This window comes from Rhinolophus ferrumequinum, chromosome 10 (genome assembly GCF_004115265.2).
Source record: "Rhinolophus ferrumequinum isolate MPI-CBG mRhiFer1 chromosome 10, mRhiFer1_v1.p, whole genome shotgun sequence".
NCBI lineage: Eukaryota > Metazoa > Chordata > Mammalia > Chiroptera > Rhinolophidae > Rhinolophus > Rhinolophus ferrumequinum.
The window spans coordinates 91,324,511-91,343,148 of NC_046293.1; the positions used below are offsets into that span (position 1 = coordinate 91,324,511).

Consider the following 18,638-nt stretch of genomic DNA (forward strand, 5'->3'; position numbering starts at 1 on the left):
TTTGTGCATCTGCCGAATTACTGGGATCTTTCAAATTTACTAGAGAAGCTTCGCTGGAAAGCAAGACCCAGGGCATGTTCATTTACAAATTCAGGTAGACATATAACCATGGGGTCTGGGCACGAATCCGTGGGCTTGTTTTGCCCTGTGCCCACCGTCCTCAGCCCTGCACCTGTGGGAGTGTCACTATAAACATCCGTAGTCAATTCTTCAATACAGAGCTCAGGGTCCTACAGTGTAGGCTCTGAAGCATCTGGAAGAGCAGGAAGTATGTGGACTCCAGTAAGAGCAAAACAGAGGACAGAGCACAGCAGGTGGGTGAAGACGGGACATTCTCCAGCAAACCTGGCCACCAGGCACTTGGACAGCACAGGCACTCACTGCCGGTCCACCATTTCCAAATGCCAGGCTTCCGGTCGTCTCTCTTTCTCCTCATCAAAACCCAACGTGATAACGATAAGAAGGGTAAGGATGCCTGGACTCTAACACCCCTTGAGTCTTTCCTTCCCATCACGTATTTCTGACAACTGTGCTAAATAGAAAGCAGATGAGAAAGACATATTAAGTTGGTGCGAAAGTAACTGTGGTTTAAAAGGTTAAAAAAATGCAAAAACTGCAATTACTTTTGTACCAACCTAATAAATGTGAAGAACTAGTCAAGTATAAAGCTTTGGGGAGCTCCAAAAATATGGAATAAAACCAAAAAGTGTTTCTTTTGGATGGGAGAAGAACATTAGAATAAAAACTATCACTTCAGCAGGGAACAAACAACTAAACTTATCAATTCAGATCCAAGCAATTTCATGGGAGAATAAAGAAACACACTCAGGTAGGAAAACACTCAGAAGTGATGTCTGTTTTCAGTGGGTAATGCACTGTTTGCCAGGAATTTGACCAGAACCTTGGTAAACCAAGCAGATTAAAACACTCCACTCTTAAGGAGCTGTAGTGTAGTCGTGGGAGAGACAGCCCTGTACAGGAATCACTTCAGTATGATGTGTTAATAATTGTGACTCACACACACATGTGGTTTGAGGAGTACATAAAAAGGATACTTCAGCCCACCCAGGGGATTCAAGGAAGGTATACCGGAGGAATATGGAGCTAGCGTGTCCAGCTGAAAAAAAAAACAACTCTGTGAGGTGGGTGATAGTTGGCCCATGATGTAACTGAAGTTCAGAGGCATTAAGTAAGCTGCCCAGGCCACAGAGCTAGTAAGCCGTGGAGCCAAGATCCGACTCTGAGGAGGGCAGCATTGAGTCAGAAGACTACCATCTTAGGTCTTCAAGTCCTGAGAAGAAAAGGAAGGTGTGTTTCCATGGAGTCCTATTCCGCTTTCTCCATGGGTGTTTACACCATACTGTCCTCCCCACTATACCATCATTTTCAAGACGAAGTACCCAGAACTTCATGAAAGTGTCTTAGAGCAGAGAATCTGACATTTGGAATCAGAAGCTATCCTTTTCCAAGTGTTATTTCTCTGGAGTTTCTATAATCTCTGAGGACTAATGAATCATTAAACCACAGAACTTGGCAGCCTGAGCCCAGAGTCTGGAGTTTGGGCAGGGAAATGTTGATTTAATTCTGGGATTGGCCATAACCAACAAAACAGCACTCGGAAGCACTCAGAACTGTTGAGATCATTCACACATCAGGCCTCCAGAGAAAGGACGCTTTGGGCCGTGGGTCTATGACTATGCAGGGCTAGTCTTGCCCGGAGCTCGCAGCCACAGGGAAAGCATCACAGGACGTTCCCTTGGGCCACATGCCCATGGAGGTTCACTTTTTTCAAAAGGAAGGTGGCACTCAGAGGATACTCAGCAAATACCCGAACCTCACCAACTGCCAAAATATGTTTAACATTACTAGCCTCAAAATGCCCTGGGACACGAAAGAAATCAGCATCCTTGATTCTCCGTCCTGAGCAAGGGGCCATGTCCCAGATTAACCGGATGGTGACAACACTGAATCTCCCATATCCCCCAGGTCCTCCCTCTTTCATCAACTAATGGGAGAACCCAGCAGAGCAGAGCCTGTAGGAGAGCAGAGGGAAACATAAGTGACAGATGTGGGTTTGGGAAGTCGCAGTTGAACCAGTGGGGCCAGGCTGGCTGGTCAAGACCCCCCGGCCCCTCCACTTCCCATGCTAGTACAGGAACAAATACATAGCGACTTTCCGGCTACAAGAGAAATGAAAGATTTAGAATAATTTCTAATGCCATTTCTTTACTAAGTGAGGGCAGGCAGATCTCAGGTTACGGAGGCCAATTCCAGCTTCACAGACAGCAAAAGGAAACAGCTCCCAGCAGGATCTAGGTTGCATCCTAAACAGGAAAAAGGCTCTGGCCTGACTTAAGGAAGGGCTCTGTTTGGGAAGTTACTGCCTGCATGAATTCCACACATCATCCTAAAAGAAATATTTTTCCTAACAGGACAACCTGCTCTCAGCTGATGTGCAAGAGCTGCCAAAAGCCTTTATTTGTACCCGTCTGCGCCCTGGATAGGAGTGAGGGGCCAGATGATGCTCAGGTGGTGGGGCCTTGCTAGTCCGACAAGCAGGCTCCTTCCTGCATCCCTCCAGCAATGCTAACGAGGTCCCAGTACTAGGAAGTGAGACAGGACTCTGGGCAGCTGGCAAGGGCGACACGTTAGACACGGGGCATCTGAGGCCTTTTGCTCTCTCTGCCCAATTCATTTCTGGTCTGTTTCCCCATTCCTTCTTCATAAGCTTGGGAAAGCATCATTGAGACCTGAAAGTCTGACAAGGACTTAGGAAAGAGCACAGAGAACTGGGATTGACTTTCATCATAGCCCCATATCTCTATGTAGGTTGGATGCTGGGGTTCTTTCAATTCTTTCAACCATTCATTCCACAAATGCTTATTTGCATATCTGCTTCCACTCAGGTGCTGTGCTAGGTGCTCAGGCACACCAGGGGACAAAACAGGCTACATCTCTGCTCTTGGGAGCCTGCATTCTGATGGACTATGGGTGTCACCTACCTGCCAGAGAGACCACTTGCCCAGGGTGTCAAAAAGTGTCTCTATGGCCATGTTCTAATAAGAAACGGCCCTGTGATCTGAAAGGATTGGTGCCATTTCCGGAGAAAAACACTCCTGCCATTTTGGAATACAGAGAGTCTTCCATAAGGTTGCTTTTTCTTACTTCTGTCTTCCTTATCAAAAGTTACTTCACAGAGTGATGTCAGCAGCATGTGGTGTGAGAGGACCTTGAGGTCTCTCCCCTTGAAGTTACAACAATTTGGACAGCTATAATTCAACAAATGATTCCATGCTCAACACACAAACACGTCTGAGGGATCTGAATGTTAAGACATCTGAAGGTGAACAAATCAGGGCAAACAGGGGAGATGGGATGGGAAAAATACAGACATGGAAGCTGCAGATATAGTCAGGAGCTTGTCGTAGCCCCAGTGGTTACGAAAACAGTGAAAGGTTGGGATGAAACCCCTACAGGGCAAATCAAAAGGGTAGAGACAGCAATCATGCCTGGGGATGGGGCAGCATACACTGATGCTGAGCCCAGGGTCGGGGAAAAGCAGCAGTACAAATGGTGGCAATGCTGGACAAACTGCTATCACTAGACAAAGGAAGCCACAGACATGGGAACCTAATGCCCAGCTCTTGTGGCCTGCCCAGCAGGAAAATCCTCACTCCACAGATAGCGAAAGGGTACAAACAACTTGGGTTCCAGTCTAAGTGGTTCTGTACTCATTGCAGCTAAACCCACTACAAAGACTAGAGCCACAGATGCTCAAACCCACTTCCCCCCCACCAGCCCCTCCCATACCCATCATGGAGGAGCCTGGTAGAGGCAGCTGGGTCACCTCACACAGAGCAGCTCTGCTCGCAGCTTCTGGCACCGGGAACACACAGGCCAAAAGACCCATAGCCCATCACATCCCCCCATGGGGGTGGTTCCCTGAGACCAAAGTGACTGGGTCGTAGAGAGGATGCCCATCTCATTGGGGAACATGAGGCATTTTCCATGGTCGAGGCCATAGTGTCCCACAGAGATCCTAGAAGCCCCAGCAGTGAAGATAAGAGAAAATAAAAACTTGTACTTCAGCACTACCGACTAGAAAACAAAAGAAATACGTCTACTTATCAACTTGCTAAACAGTGAAGAGTCAAATACTTAAAAAAAAAAAGAAAAGAAAGAAAGAAAGATTTAATTCCCACAAATGCCATGGCAAAGAAATAATCCATCAAACATAATGAATAAAATTCAGAAAGAAAATGAAAAATCTCCAGAAAATAAACTTAAAAACATGGAAGGCCACAAAGCAAAAATCTGGAACTGAAACACATAACATAAAAAAGGAGGAAATGCTGGGAGAAAAAATTGTAGAATACCACCAAACTAAAATAAATAGAGAGAAACACAAGAGAAAAGAAACAATGCAGACACAGACTTACCATAAAACAAAAGATAAAATGGCTATAGGAAATCTTCATGTATCATTAATCACCCTAAATGTAAATGGACTGAACTCACCAATTAAAAGGCACAGAATAGCAGGGTGGATCGAAAAACAAAACTCAGTTATACGCTGCTTTCAGGGGACATATCTCAGCTGCAAAGACAAACAGAGACTCAAAGTGAAAGGGCAAAAGACGATACTGCAAGCACTAGCATCCAGAGAAAAGTGGTTCAGAGTACTTACATCAGACAAAATAAATTTCAAGATAAAAAAGGTAACAAAAGACAAAGATGAACATTTTATGATAAAGGGGACAGTATATCAAGAAGACGTAACATTTACTAATACACATGCCCCCAACCCGAGAGCACCAAAATATATAAAGCAATTACTAACAGAACTAAAGGGAGAAACTGACAAAAATACAATTATTGTAGGGACCCAAATACCCCATTTACAGCAATGGATAGATCATCCAAACAGAAAATCAGAAAGGAAATATTGGCCTTAAATAACACATTAGACCAAATAGGCATAATTGGTATTTACAGAGCTTTTAATCCAGAACACCAGAATATACATTCTTCTCTAGTACATGGACCATTTTCATGGACAGACCATATGTTGGGGCACAAAACTAGTCTCACCAAATTTAAGATAACTGAAATCATACTAAGCATATTCTTTGACCACAGTGCTTTGAAACTGGAAATCAGCTGCAAAAAGAAAGCCAGAAAAAACACAAATATGTGGAGATTAAACAACAACTGGATCAAAGAAGAAATAAGAGATCTAAAGATACATAGAGACAAATGAGAATGACAATACGACATATCAAAATTTTGGGGATGCAGCAAAAGTGGTAACAAGAGGGAAGTTTATAGCATTACAGGTCTATCTCAAGACACAAGAAAAATCTCAAATAAACAATCTAACATTACACCTTAAAGAACCAGAAAAAAAGAACAGATAAAGCCTAACGTCAGTAGATCGAAGGGAATAATAAAAATTAGAGCAGAATTAAATGAAATAGAGAACAAAAGAGCTGGTTCTTTGAAAAGATAAACAAAATTGACAAACCTCTGGCTAGACTCACTAGGGGAAAAAAAAGACTCAAGTAAACAACATCAGAAATGAAAGAGGAGAAGTTACAACAGACACCACAGAAATCCAAAGGAACATACAAGAATACCATGAAAGGCTATATGCCACCAGATACAATACCCTAGGAAAAATGGACAAGTTCTTACAAATATGTAAGTTTCTTAGACTGAATCATGAAGAATTGCAAAACCCAAACAGACAGATCAACAGTAAGGAAATTGAAACAATCATCAAAAACCTCCCCAAAAGCAAAAGTCCAGGACCAGAGGGCTTCACTAATGAATTCTACGAAACATTCAAAGACGACATAATACTTGTCCTTCTCAAACTCTCTCAAAAAAATTGAAGAAGGGGCAATGCTTCCTAACTCATTTTATGAGGTCACCATTACTCCTGACACCAAAACCTGGGAAGCACAACATGAAAAAAGAAAATTACAGACCAATATTTCTGATGAATATAGACACTAAAATCCTAAACAAAATATAATACTAGCAAATTGAATACAACAACACATTAAAAAGATAACACATTACAATCAAGTGGGGTCCATCCCAGGGGCACAAGGATGGAACAACATGAAAATTGATCAATGTTATACATCACATTAACAAAATTAAGGATAAAAATCTTCCTATTATACCAACAGATGCAGGGAAAGTATCTGACAAGATATAACATCCATTTGTGATTAAAACACTTAATAAAATGGGTACAGAACGAAAGTACCTCAACCTAATAAAGGCCATATTTGACAAACTCTCAGCTAGTGTCATACTCAATGGTGAAAAACTGAAAGCTTTTCCTCTAAGATCAAGAATAAGACAAGGATGCCCACTCTCCAGTACTTATTCAACACAGTACTGGAAGTCCTCGCCAGAGCAATCAGGCAAGAGAAAGAAATAAAAGGCATCCAAACTGGAAATGAAGAAACAAAACTCACTATTTGCAGATGATATGATTCTCTATATAGAAGAACCTAAAGAATCCACCAAAAGACTATTAAAAACAATATACAAATACAATAAAATTGCAGGATACAAAATCAATGTAGAAAAAAATCCTTTGCATTCCCATATACTAACAATAAAATACCAAAAAGTAACGAAGAAAACAATTCCATTCGCAAATTAAACAAATAGAATAAAATACCTAGGAATAAATTTAACAACGAATGTGAAGTACCTATACACTGAAAACTACAAGACATTGTTGAAAGCAATTAAAGAAGACATAAAGAAAGGGAAAGATAGTCTGTATTCATGGATTGGAAGAATCAACATAGTTAAAATGGCCGTATTACTTAAAGCAGTATACGGATTTAATGCAATCCCCATCAAAATCCTAATGGCATTTTTCAAAAAAAAAAAAAAAAAATAGAACAACAACAAAAAATAATCAAATTTGTGTGGAACCACAACAGACCCTGAATAGCCAAAGCAATCCTAAGAAAAAAGAACAAAGCAGGCGGTATCACACTCCCTGACTTCAAATTATACTACAAAGTTACAATGATCAAAACAGTATGGTATTGGCAGAAAAACACACAGACTAATGCAACAGAATGGAGAGCCCAGAAATAAACCTACATGTATATGGGCAACTATTTTTCAACAAAGGAGCATCCAAAAGAGAAAAGAAAGCTTCTTCAATACATGATGCTGAGAAAACTGGAAAGCCACATGCAAAAGAATGAAACTAGACTGCTATTTTGACACCATACATTAGAATTAACTCAAAATGGATTAAAGTCTTGAATATAAAACTGACCTGAAACAATAAGACCCATAGAAGAAAACATAGATGCTAACCTTATGGACTGTGGTCTCAGAGAGGATTTTATGAACTTGACCCCAAAGGGAAGGGAGGTAAAAGCAAAAAGAAATGAATGGGACCACATCAAATAAAAAGCTTCTGCACACAAAATAAATAATCAACAAATCAAGGTAACCAACCAAATGGGGAAGATATTTGCAAACAACACGTCTGATAAGGGGCTAGCACATAGTATATATAAAAAATATATAAAGGACTCATACAACTCAATATCAAAAAACCAAACAGTCCTATCTAAAAATAGGCAGAGAACCTGAACAGACACTTTTCCCAAGAAGACATACAAATGGCCAACAGGTATATGAAAAGATGCTCAACTTCACCAGCTATTAGGGAAATGCAAATAAAAACCACAATGAGATACCACATCACCCCAGTCAGAATGGCTATCATCAACTAGACAAATAGTATCAAGTGTTGGAGAAGCTGTGGAGGAAAAGGAACTCTCCTACACTGTTGGTGGGAATGCAGACTGGTGCAGATGCTATTGAAGGCAGTGTGGAGGTTTGTCAAAAAATTAAGAATAGGGCTACCATGTGACCCAGCAATCCCTCTCCTGGGTATCTTCCCCCAAAATTAGAAAACATTTGTTAGTAAAGATGTCTATCTATCTATCTGTCTATCTATCTATCTATCTATCTATCTATCTATCTATCTATCTATCTATCTACTCCCTGTGTTCACTGCAGCATTATTTATGGTGGCCAAGACATGGAAACAACCACAGTGTCCTTCAATAGATGACTAGATAAAGAAGACATGGTATATATACACAATGAAATACTAGTCTGCCATAAGATGAAATAGTATCATTTGCAACAACATGGATGGATCTTGAGAGCATCATACTAAGTGAATTAAGTGAGACAGAAAAGAACAAGAACCATATGACTTCACTCATATGTGGGATATAAAACAGAAAGCAACACACAAACAAAACAAACGAACAATTTGATAGACACAGACAACAGCATAAATGTTACCAGAAGGAAGGGGGGGTGGGGGAGAATGAACAGGGTGATTGGGGTCAAATATATGGTGATGGGAGGAGACTAGATTTTGGGGTGGTGAGCACACAATGGAATATATGGATGAAGTATTATAAAATTGTATACCTGAAACTTATAAAATGTTATTAACCAATGCTACCCCAATAAATTTTTTTTTTTTTTACTCCTCCTCCCCAATAAATTTAATTTAAAAAGTTACTGGCTATTTTGCTGTGACTTCTTTTTTAAAAAAGATTAACTGAATTCCTTTCAGATGCTCTCCTCCACATTCTCTCAAAGCCTTGCCTGTCCGTGATCTTGCACTAAGAAAAGCACCAAGCCATGGATTACATCTGAGCTACATGGTCTCAGAGAGGTGTTAAGGAAGACGAAACCTCCTGAAGAGAGGAGATTACCAGGCTAGCAATACAAATTTAAATTCCCATATCCAGTGCGAAATTTGTCCAAGTGAACTTTCTGTTGCCTGATTTACTGCCCCCAGAAACATTCACAAAATCACACTGGGAAGCAAGGGTGCTCCTCCCCATACAGAACTCTTGTCCCAGAAGGCTGGTAAGGGGGAGTGTATGCTTCAATTCTGTCTTCTCCATGCTCACGTTGGAAACGATACAGCTGCTATTCCCCCACGCTTCCTCATAGACCAAGAAAAATGGATGAAACCATTTGAAGGAGCGGCTATTCTAGAACAATCCACTGCCTGGCCCACAGACAGTTTCCTACATGGTACAAGCTCTTCCTTTTAGAAGCTGCCGTTGGACCCCAGTGACTTGAGCTGCCTGGGTCATAAAGAGTAAGTCTGGACATTAGTCCACGTCTTTCGTCTTGCTTTGAGCTGAAGTTCCTGTGTGAGTTGTTGCTTAGCTGCCTGAAAACCGGCAGGGCACACACCTGGCGCACACTGAGAGCCACCTTGGCTGACAGCGCTGACACAGTGGGAGGGGTCATTCTCTGCCGCAGGAACTTCAGCACTGCTCTGGTCATGCTGGACAACGGGATCTAGTATCTGTGGGTGGAGCGCTTCGGTCTGTGTGTGCGAGGACGTCACTACCAGCCTAGAACCCAACTGAGGGGCTTAGGTAAAAGGCCCTCATTTGTTAAAGGTCTTCCTTTGTTTACTGGAAGGTGTCTGGGACCACCGATTTGGGCTGTCCCTGTCTAACCCCAGTTCAGGTGCCCTCGGGACTCTGCCTGAGCGGACTCACATTTTTACACCTGTTATAGCTATTTCTCATTCCAGGAGGGCACTCAGCACATCGCAAGCACTGCAGCTGTGCACAGAAAGGGTTCCTCTTGCTCTGGCGCCCAGAAGAAGTTACCAGGCCACCACTATGGCAGGGTCCCTTTGTCCCTGCACATCTACCTCTGACAGACTCTTCTGCGGCTTCCTGCTGGCAGGGAGAAGTAGCTCCCAGAAACTTTCTAAGATCGTATGACATGAGGGTGTGTAGAAGATGCGTCTTTGCTCGTGAAGCAGGCAATGAAGGAATGAGGACAACTGCCAGTGTCAGACACTTGACAGGCATGTCACGCACTGGCCACCGACTGTCACGACATTCCTGTCAGTCACTATCATCACCATTTTACACTGAGGATTTTGAGTCTCAGTGATGTCAATTAATAAGTATGCGTAAGGGCCTGAAGGAGGCAGAGCCAGGATGAAGCCAGGGCTGTATTACTCTGAAGCTGGGCTCCTTCCACCCACCCATGCAGGACAGAACGGTGACTGCCCATTACACGTGAACTGCTTTTCCTTCATTTTTATGTGGGGACACGGAGGACAGTAGGTCATGTGGACTGAAGGGAAGCTCAGTTACTTTGGAGATATTTAATTCCCCAAAACTGGAAGATTCTGAGCTATACAGCAGAGAGGCCCAGGAGGGAAAAGTCGATGGGGACAAACCAGAACTGTACCAGAAAGCCCCCCTAGATGGGGCATCACGCAGACTTGGTGTTGTCCTCAGCAATGCTGGCGACACTTGCTTGCCCTCCATTGGGACACACAGGGCTCTTTCATCACCACAGCCCTCTGATCTCAATCTGTGTGATCCCACGGAACTTTGGTTTCTGTTAGTTTGCTAATGTGAAATTATTTTCACAATGTCTCCCAAAGGTGCCTTTTGGCAGATGGAAATCCTGACACATGTCACTTTATATGACAAAGGCAATGCGGTTTCCTTTAATGTACACACCCTACTCTCCATTAAAGTCTCACCCGTGTGTCACATAGCCTTGTTGATAATGTGTTTTTCACGTGTTATAATATCACACAGATAGAACCTGACTCGATCCCTAAGCTGGCTGGGTTGCCCTACCAAATGGCCACTGCTTTTGTGTGGGAAGTTGCGGGTGTGTCTAAAGCACTGGAATGTGCTTGTGTTTTCTGTTAAATCCCACGAGAGCCAGGTTCTAACTAGTCTTCTGCCTTCCTTATCTTGCGGCCCACCTTCACACACCTGAAGGTGAGATCTCACAAGGGGTAACTGTTGTGCAATGGGGCGTGAGCTACCTAGTTTAACTTATTAGCTCACATGTGTGCCTCACAAACCAAGAGGTTCTATACAGTCAAACATACGTAATCTACCAAGTCCATCCAATGGTGGGGCTCATTTCTGAAATCATGAAAAGCAGGTAAAGAGAAGGATGGCTCCACAAGGTAGCTGAGACCGTCCCTTCTCTCCCACCACGTTCTGTCTCTCGGCTCCGCGTCGGTACCATCCAAGGGCTCTCACATGCATCTTTATTATGCCGTCTAGCCCCTGTTCACAGGTCAAAATATACCCCAAACCACAGGCTCTGCTGGGGAGAGATTATTAGTCATCTCTGTGTTTCTGGTGACCGTCAATGTGTCAGTGTGTATTCAATAAAGCATTCTGAGTGATCAGAATAAAGGCTCCAATCCTGTATCTAAACTAGGATAACACTTCACTATAATTTTAAGAAATTAGTTGAACACATTCTGGCCACAGTTCCTCATCATAACTTAGAAATCTTCAGATCTCTAGGTCTCTCAAGTAGCTCCATGCTGTCCAGGGCCCCAAGAACAACAGGGAGTGCCACCCCTGTGTCAAGGGCGAGTCTACCAAGACAATACAGTTCCCATAGCTCCTAAGAAAGAGATATCCTATGCAGATGCCAGGGTCGCAGAAGCCTCTATGCATTTAGGCCCTGGACAGAGACGATCTGAAATGAGTGATGCCCTGAGACCATGACTTCACTTGACGGTCGAGAGTGGCTTAGTTCCAGGGAGCGGCTGCTTCCTAGAATGCCAGACCCAGCGACAATGCATGGAGGGGAGAGGGGGGAGGCCGAAAGGGCCCAGGAGTCTGCAGGCAAGGCTTCCCGCAAGACGCCAAGCCTATTCTGATCCCTCCTGTGCTCCAGAGCAGAGTGCCTGTGGCACTGTAGCCGTGTGCCCAAAGCTGCACAGCCCCAGACCGGGCTTGGTCTCTGAGCCATGAAAAGTGATTTTCAACATCTGGGGGCTCTGGCCATAATCAGACTATCAAGAGGGACAAACCCACACCCCAACAAAAGGCTCTCTGAAGTAGGTTCCTTTGAAAGATGCAAAATCTCATCAACAGAATTCTCTCAGCTCGCCGGAGATGTGTTTGGAAAGGAGCTAAAATCGCCTCCAGCAGCGCCCACAAGGACCACCTGACATTCACATCTATCACGCTTACACCCGTGTCTTCATCTGTTAGAGGGTCACTGAGACTAGCCTGGAAAAGAAACATAGTGCCCAGGACAGACAGAGGCCCCGGAAAGCCGATGGCCCCCGAGTGCGCTGGCCCAGACTTGGGAGAGCCCTTCCTAAGGAACGTGACACAGCAACAGCAGCAGCTCACACACAGGGCGCCCGGCCGTGCACCTGGTCCAGAAGACGCAATCAGCCCGTCTCCTGCACACGGGCCGTGGGGCAGCATTGAGGGCCGGGGGCTGGGGGTTGTGGCTCAAACCAGCACGGATCCAGACACTCCCTAGGACCACGTGTGACCCCAGCTCTGCCTAAGTTACAGCTAACCTCATCCTGCACATTCTCGGACTTTCAGGTGAGGTGTTGAAAATTCAGCAAAATGTAAAGCCTCTCTCTGATTGTTTTCTCTTTTGTTATTATAGTGTACAGCCCCGGGGTGTCCTGGAATCAGCAGGTGACTTCACGTAGCACCCAGGCAGGAGGCTGAGGAAAAGCAAGGACACCAGGTTTAGCCCCGCAGTGCAGGGATCTAACCATGCTTCAGAAGAGCCGGCGTGCAGGGGGGCCTCGCCTGGCCCACTCTGCTGAAGACAGGACAGCAGAGACTTTCTGGCTGATGTGTTTCCCCAAATTTCTGCTGTTTAGGAATACACCCCAATGGGCCGTCCTGTCCGAATCCCACAGGCTGAAGGCCAGTCAGTAGAAATAATCCTAACTCACTCTCTCTTTGATTATTCCAGCCTTTTCTGAAATCCCTACCAATGATAACCGTGTTTGATATTCCTGTAATGCTTTTAAGTAAACAAGTATCCATACATTTGATCTTATTTGTTCTTTACAACCACCTTATGAGGTAGAGAGGAACAGGCAGCCTTTTTTTTCCATTTTATAATTTTATAAGATGGGGAAACTGAGGCTCAGAGAGCTTCAAAATGGCAAGGATAAAGGTTATAGAACTGGAACTCAAATTAGCATCTTCGCTTTTCAAGATCTATGCTTGTTCCATTTAGACCCAGCTCAATTCTCAGAGGTTGTGGTCACCCACCACAGAAGGATGAGTACATTTGGGGATGCACGGACAATTCAATGTGGTACAGGAAAAAAAAACAAACCCACTACAACTTCTGTTTTTAATGTACTTCTTAGTCTTGCCTTCTAAGATGTTTTGTAAATGTCTGTTAGCATACAAATTACATGTACATAAGTACACCGTATTGGGGGGTATGTGCCCAGAATTTTAACAGGGGTCGGCAGTAAGATTTAGAGACCACTGCTATTCGACACGGTTCTGTATTGCTTTTATTATCCTCACTTACTCTTCTTCCTGATCTCCTATGGGGAACAATAAAATTGAGCTTAACTGTATGTCAACGTCATGTCCTTTCTTTTGACTTTCGTCCACATCAGTGGTTGTCAACTGATTTTCCTCAGGAGTCATTTGGCAATGTCTGGAGAATTTTTGGTTGTCACCACCTGGGAGGGGGGCATACTGACATCTAATAGGAAGATGCCAGGTATACTGCTGCGTACCCTGCAAAGCAGAGGACAGCCCTCCAAAAGGAAGAAGTCTTTAGCCCATGTCAGCGGTGCTGACCTTGAGCAACCCTGGCCTACGAGTTGTATCAATCTACTTCTACTCTCTCATCAAACAGGCCAACAATTGCCAGATACTCTGAGCAGGGTTGGATTAGGTGCACTGAGAAAACAGAGCAGTGAGCTCATGAGTCTGTGTCTCTGTTGCCAAGGTAAGACATCGTGGCCAATGGAAATGCAATATAGCTTTTCCCGAAAGCGGCCTGAGGTGACCTCTGAAAATGGTTCGCTATTCGCTTGACCCAGAGAACCCTACAAAATCATGTAAATCGAGAGGTTCAAATCTGCGGGTTCATTTTAAGAACACTCGTGAAACTGCGCAGGCCATCAAGGGGATGCATATCCGAAAAGCCACCAAGTATTTAAAGGATGTCACGTTACAAAAGCAATGTGTGCCATTCCGTCGTTACAATGGTGGAGTTGGGAGATGTGCCCAGTCCAAACAGTGGGGTTGGACACAAGGTCGCTAGCCCAAAAAGAGTGCAGAATTTTTACTGCACATGCTTAAAAATGCAGAGAGTAATGCTGAACTTAAGGGCTTAGATGTAGACTCTCTGGTCATTGAGCACATCCAGGTGAACAAAGCTCCCAAGATGCGGCGCAGAACTTACAGAGCTCACGGGCGGATTAACCCATACATGAGCTCCCCCTGCCACACTGAGATGATCCTCACTGAAAAAGAACAAATTGTTCCGAAACCAGAAGAGGAGGTTGCTCAGAAGAAGAAGATCTCCCAGAAGAAACTGAAGAAACAAAAACTTATGGCCCGGGAGTAAATTCAACATCAAATAAATGCTAATAAAAGGAAAAGCAAAAAAAAAAAAAAAAAAAAAAAAAAAAAGAAAGAAATGCAATATACAAAGGACTAACTGAGAACTGTCATGCCGAACAGACAGCTGTTGGCTCGTGCCCAGAAAGAAAACCCAGGGAGCAGTTCAGAGGCTGAGTGATGGACTAGGTCTGTACACACTGAGCAGATGTACCGTAAGTCGCCGTGTAAGACATCTGATCTTCATCATCTTACGGCACCAATCCACGTACAGATGACGCTCATTCTCTGTGGTGCCACTTGAAGGCAACCCACACACGTCCCCATGTTTGTCCTGAGTGTGAGCCCTACTAGTAGACCAAAGTAGAAATTAGAGGAAACCCAAACTACGTTTGATTAACTGTTCTCCTTCCACGTATCCTTTCCCTGCTGGATGCTGGCAGCCTGCTGATAGCCATATGACATTGCTATAGTAGCTCCTGTCACTGAACCCAGGGAAAAAACTAGACTTGAAGACACAATGTGGAAAAACATATCTTCTTTCGTGCTCTTAACTCTTCTTTTTTGTTGTTTCTAAAACACTACTTACGACCTCTAAGGGCTCCCTGTCAGGGCTTGCTTTCCCAAGGCTGTCTGTACATGCTCAGGACACTTCCAGAAGGCATTTTTGTGCCTGAACCAAATTTTACCCCACAGGGCAAAACCAAACTCGCTCATCTGCAGTATGTACATTTAGCCCAAAGATTTAAAAGTCAGCCATTTCCCATGTGAGTTCAGTCCAAAGTGGTTCAAACTTGGAGAGAGAAGAATTTCCGTATTTCTCTCCTGTCACAGGTGATTCTGCTCAAACTGTCAGTACAAAAAGAGGCAGAATATAGTCTCCCTCTTTCCTTCTACCCACACTCCACTCAGGGGCAGGGCAGCAGTTTCTTACAAGGACTGTGAATGGTAGCTGTAAAGCAGCAAGAGAATGAAAATGTCAGCTCAACCATCTCTGGTGTCCTTTTTTATAAAATTATAATAAAATGAGATAGTACACAAAGAGAATCAGCAGACAGGTTTATATGTCAGAAGTAGTGACATTGGGGCCCAGAGAACAATAAACATCATCCCTGAACATAATGCCCACCTCCCTCCATGGCTGGCAGGGTGTTTCCATTTGGAGGGACACAGCAAGAAAGAGACTGTTCTAGGTTTATTCTTAATACAACTTGAGGCTTGATTTTATTTGTGATAATCAAAGAGAGTTGACTGACTTCAGCGTTATTCACAACAGCCAAGATATGAAAACAACCTAAGTGCCCATCAACTGATAAATAGAGAAGAGGTGGTACATGTATACAATGGATTACTACTCCGTCACACAAAAAAAAGAATAAAATCTTGCCATTTGTGACAATATGAATGGAACTTGAAGGTATTTTGCTAAGTGAAAATAAGTCAACTGGTGAAAGACAAATATTGTGAAATATGTGAAATCTATATATGTGAAATCATATGTGAAATCTAAACAAAACCAAACAGACAGACAAACAAAACCAAACAAATACAGAGAACAGATTGGTGGTTATCAGAGGGGAAGGGGTTTGGGGACAATATGGGTAAAGCAGGTCAGCTGTATGACGATGGACTGAAACTAGACTTTTGGTGGCGATCATTTTGTAGGGTACACAGATGCTGAATTACAGTGCTGTACACGTGAAACTTATATACCAATATTACCTCAATTAAAAAATAGAGTAAATAAGGAAAAAATGAAGAGGGAGTTCATTTCATACCACTTGCAATCAATTCAGTGGTTATTATGCTCTTCCTCAATGTCTTCTGATGCTTTTCCTTCACATATCAGCGATGAAACCCTTTGCTCTTTAATCTACTACTGTAACACCTTCCCAAAGGCCCATTCCTAGCCCTGGGGTCATTGCTAAGAAAGTGGAGGACGAGCGCTTCTCAGGAATAAAAATGCGTAAGAGGCATTCATGCATGTCTAACAAAAATCTTTTTTGTGGAGTGAACACACAGCACTCTTCCCTCTTCCAAAGCGCTGACAAGTGAGGCTGCAGAGAACAAGGAAGGGGAGCTACAGCACAGTGCATGCGCTGTGGTCTCGGGTCTCCTGCACAGACTCCATTCCAGCTCTGCCTTGATTAGTTCCGCCTCGGTCAAGTTCGCCTTCCTTCTGTGTGCCTGTTTCCCCATCTGCAGAGTGACGCCTCCTCACAGGCGGTGGTGAGGGTCAACAAGGAGTGCACATAAAACAGCAGACAGTGCCCAGCACACAGTGGGTGCTATGCTGGCTCTTGCCATTACTACAAGTCTTCCCCATTGTTTTCTATGAGTTAGTATTGACACGGGTTACTATGGCAAACTAACTAGCACTGATCACATGGGGGGGGAAACAGGAGTTAGCACACTTCAAATTTTATTCCTTGTTTTCATTTGAGGAAAAGACTTCAGCAGAGAAGGAGGTTTCCTTATTTGTAAGTATCACGGTATTCCGGCAGCATAGAAGGTGGTTGCCAGCTCTCGGCAACACAGCAAAGCCAGTAAGACTTTGGCCCTCACCTCCTGCAGCCTGTCATTCCTGGTTAACCCTGTTACCCCAGGCACCCAGCACAGCCTGCTTCTCCGAGGTCTGCACAGCCTGGAGCCACCTCCCCTGTAGCCATGACCCAGTATTTCTGGGCCCCCCAATACCAAGTCCCCAAGAAAGGTGAACCTAGCTAAAAGGCAGGTAGCTGGTTTAGAGTAATTCACATTAGACCAAACTCCAGGAGAGAATATTTACTTTTAAAAGAACAACCTACAAACCCAAGTAAGTCTTGCATTGGTAAAATGGTGGGAGGGAAATGTTATAGCTGGTCTCTCTCCAATGTGATCTTTCTAGATCCTGACTTAGTTCTAGAAAACAGGGAAACAAGAATCAATGGGCTTTATAACTCTATTCTACCCGTTGTCAGCTATTCCTTGGTTCCCGGGTTGAGCTCAATCCAAGGAACCGACGATGGGCTGACTTCCTGAAGACAAACTCCTTTCCTGAGGCCCAGCGAGAGTCAAGCCCAGCACACCTTTCGGGCTTCATTCTGGGCAGCTGCCAAATGCCAGGAGGGCCAGCTCGCAGGGATTCACGTCCACAGTATTCCTGGCTTTACTAACCTTGAAAGAACATGAGAACTGAATGAAAACACATTTATTTGGGTCTTTACCAGGGAAACAGCCCTGGTTTTGTCATGTTTGCCAAGGAAAACAAACACCCACTGAGGCTGAGTTCCTCCAGTGCCTGGTCCCTGCCTGGTAGCGCTGGTCTTCAGCAACTGAACTGGGGGCCCTTACCTTTAGCTGGGTTCACCTTTCTTGGGGACTTGGCTTTGGTAGGGGCCCAGTAACATTGGGATGCAGGGTGGAGGAAGGAAGCTTTGGAATCTCAGAGAAGCAGTAAGGGCCCGCATTCCTCTGGTCACAAGAGCTACAAAACATAATTACTAAAGAGCTACCTATAGTTCCAGGCAAGGACCTAAACGAAATCAGGCTACACAATGAAATAATAGTGATGAAGGGGAAATGACCCCGACATTTTATAAAAGTACAGAATAAAGAACCCAGTCAGCTACCAGGCACACTTGGGAGAATTTCATTCGATTGATGTATAATCACAACGAGCTGGGAGTACAGAAAGAAGAGAGGTAAAGAGAACCTAAGAGGCCACCGGAAATTCTGAATCCGCTGTAAGGATTTACAATAAAAACGATAACATCAAAGGCAAGGTCAGGTTTAGTCAGCTCGAGTCAGGGTTTGGGTGTTGGCAGTGACACCACCTCGTGCCCATTGTCTTTCCTGGAGGCCCATTACAGTGCCTCAGAAACACTCAGAAAATGTACATGAAGTATGCAAAGCTACGTGGAAGCTGACCCACAGGAACTAAAAGGGAGATGGTGTTCACGTGGCTAGTGACACCTGGAAGTAACTGAAAGAGTCGCATATGCTTGGGGCCCCGCCTCCTTCTCCATGCACATGGAAGGTGTTTATGCACAAAAGCCGGTCCCTCCCAGAACACCAGTGGGGAAGGGACAAGGAGCAACTGTGAAGAAAGAGGTGTCAGCAGCCAACACACCCCGTTGACAATCATGGGCTGCGATGACAGGGCATGCCACCCCACAGCCTGGCCCAGGCAGGGAGCGTCAATGTGAT

At 44.2% G+C, this 18,638-nt stretch overlaps 1 protein-coding gene and 1 pseudogene across 1 annotated transcript in view; one reads left to right on the forward strand and one right to left on the reverse strand.

Annotated features, from left to right (window-relative positions):
* The window catches only part of MICAL3 (microtubule associated monooxygenase, calponin and LIM domain containing 3), a 219,548-nt gene that overhangs the window by 52,964 nt on the left and 147,946 nt on the right, over positions 1-18,638 (reverse strand).
* LOC117029357 (60S ribosomal protein L17-like) lies at positions 13,874-14,485 on the forward strand (annotated as a pseudogene).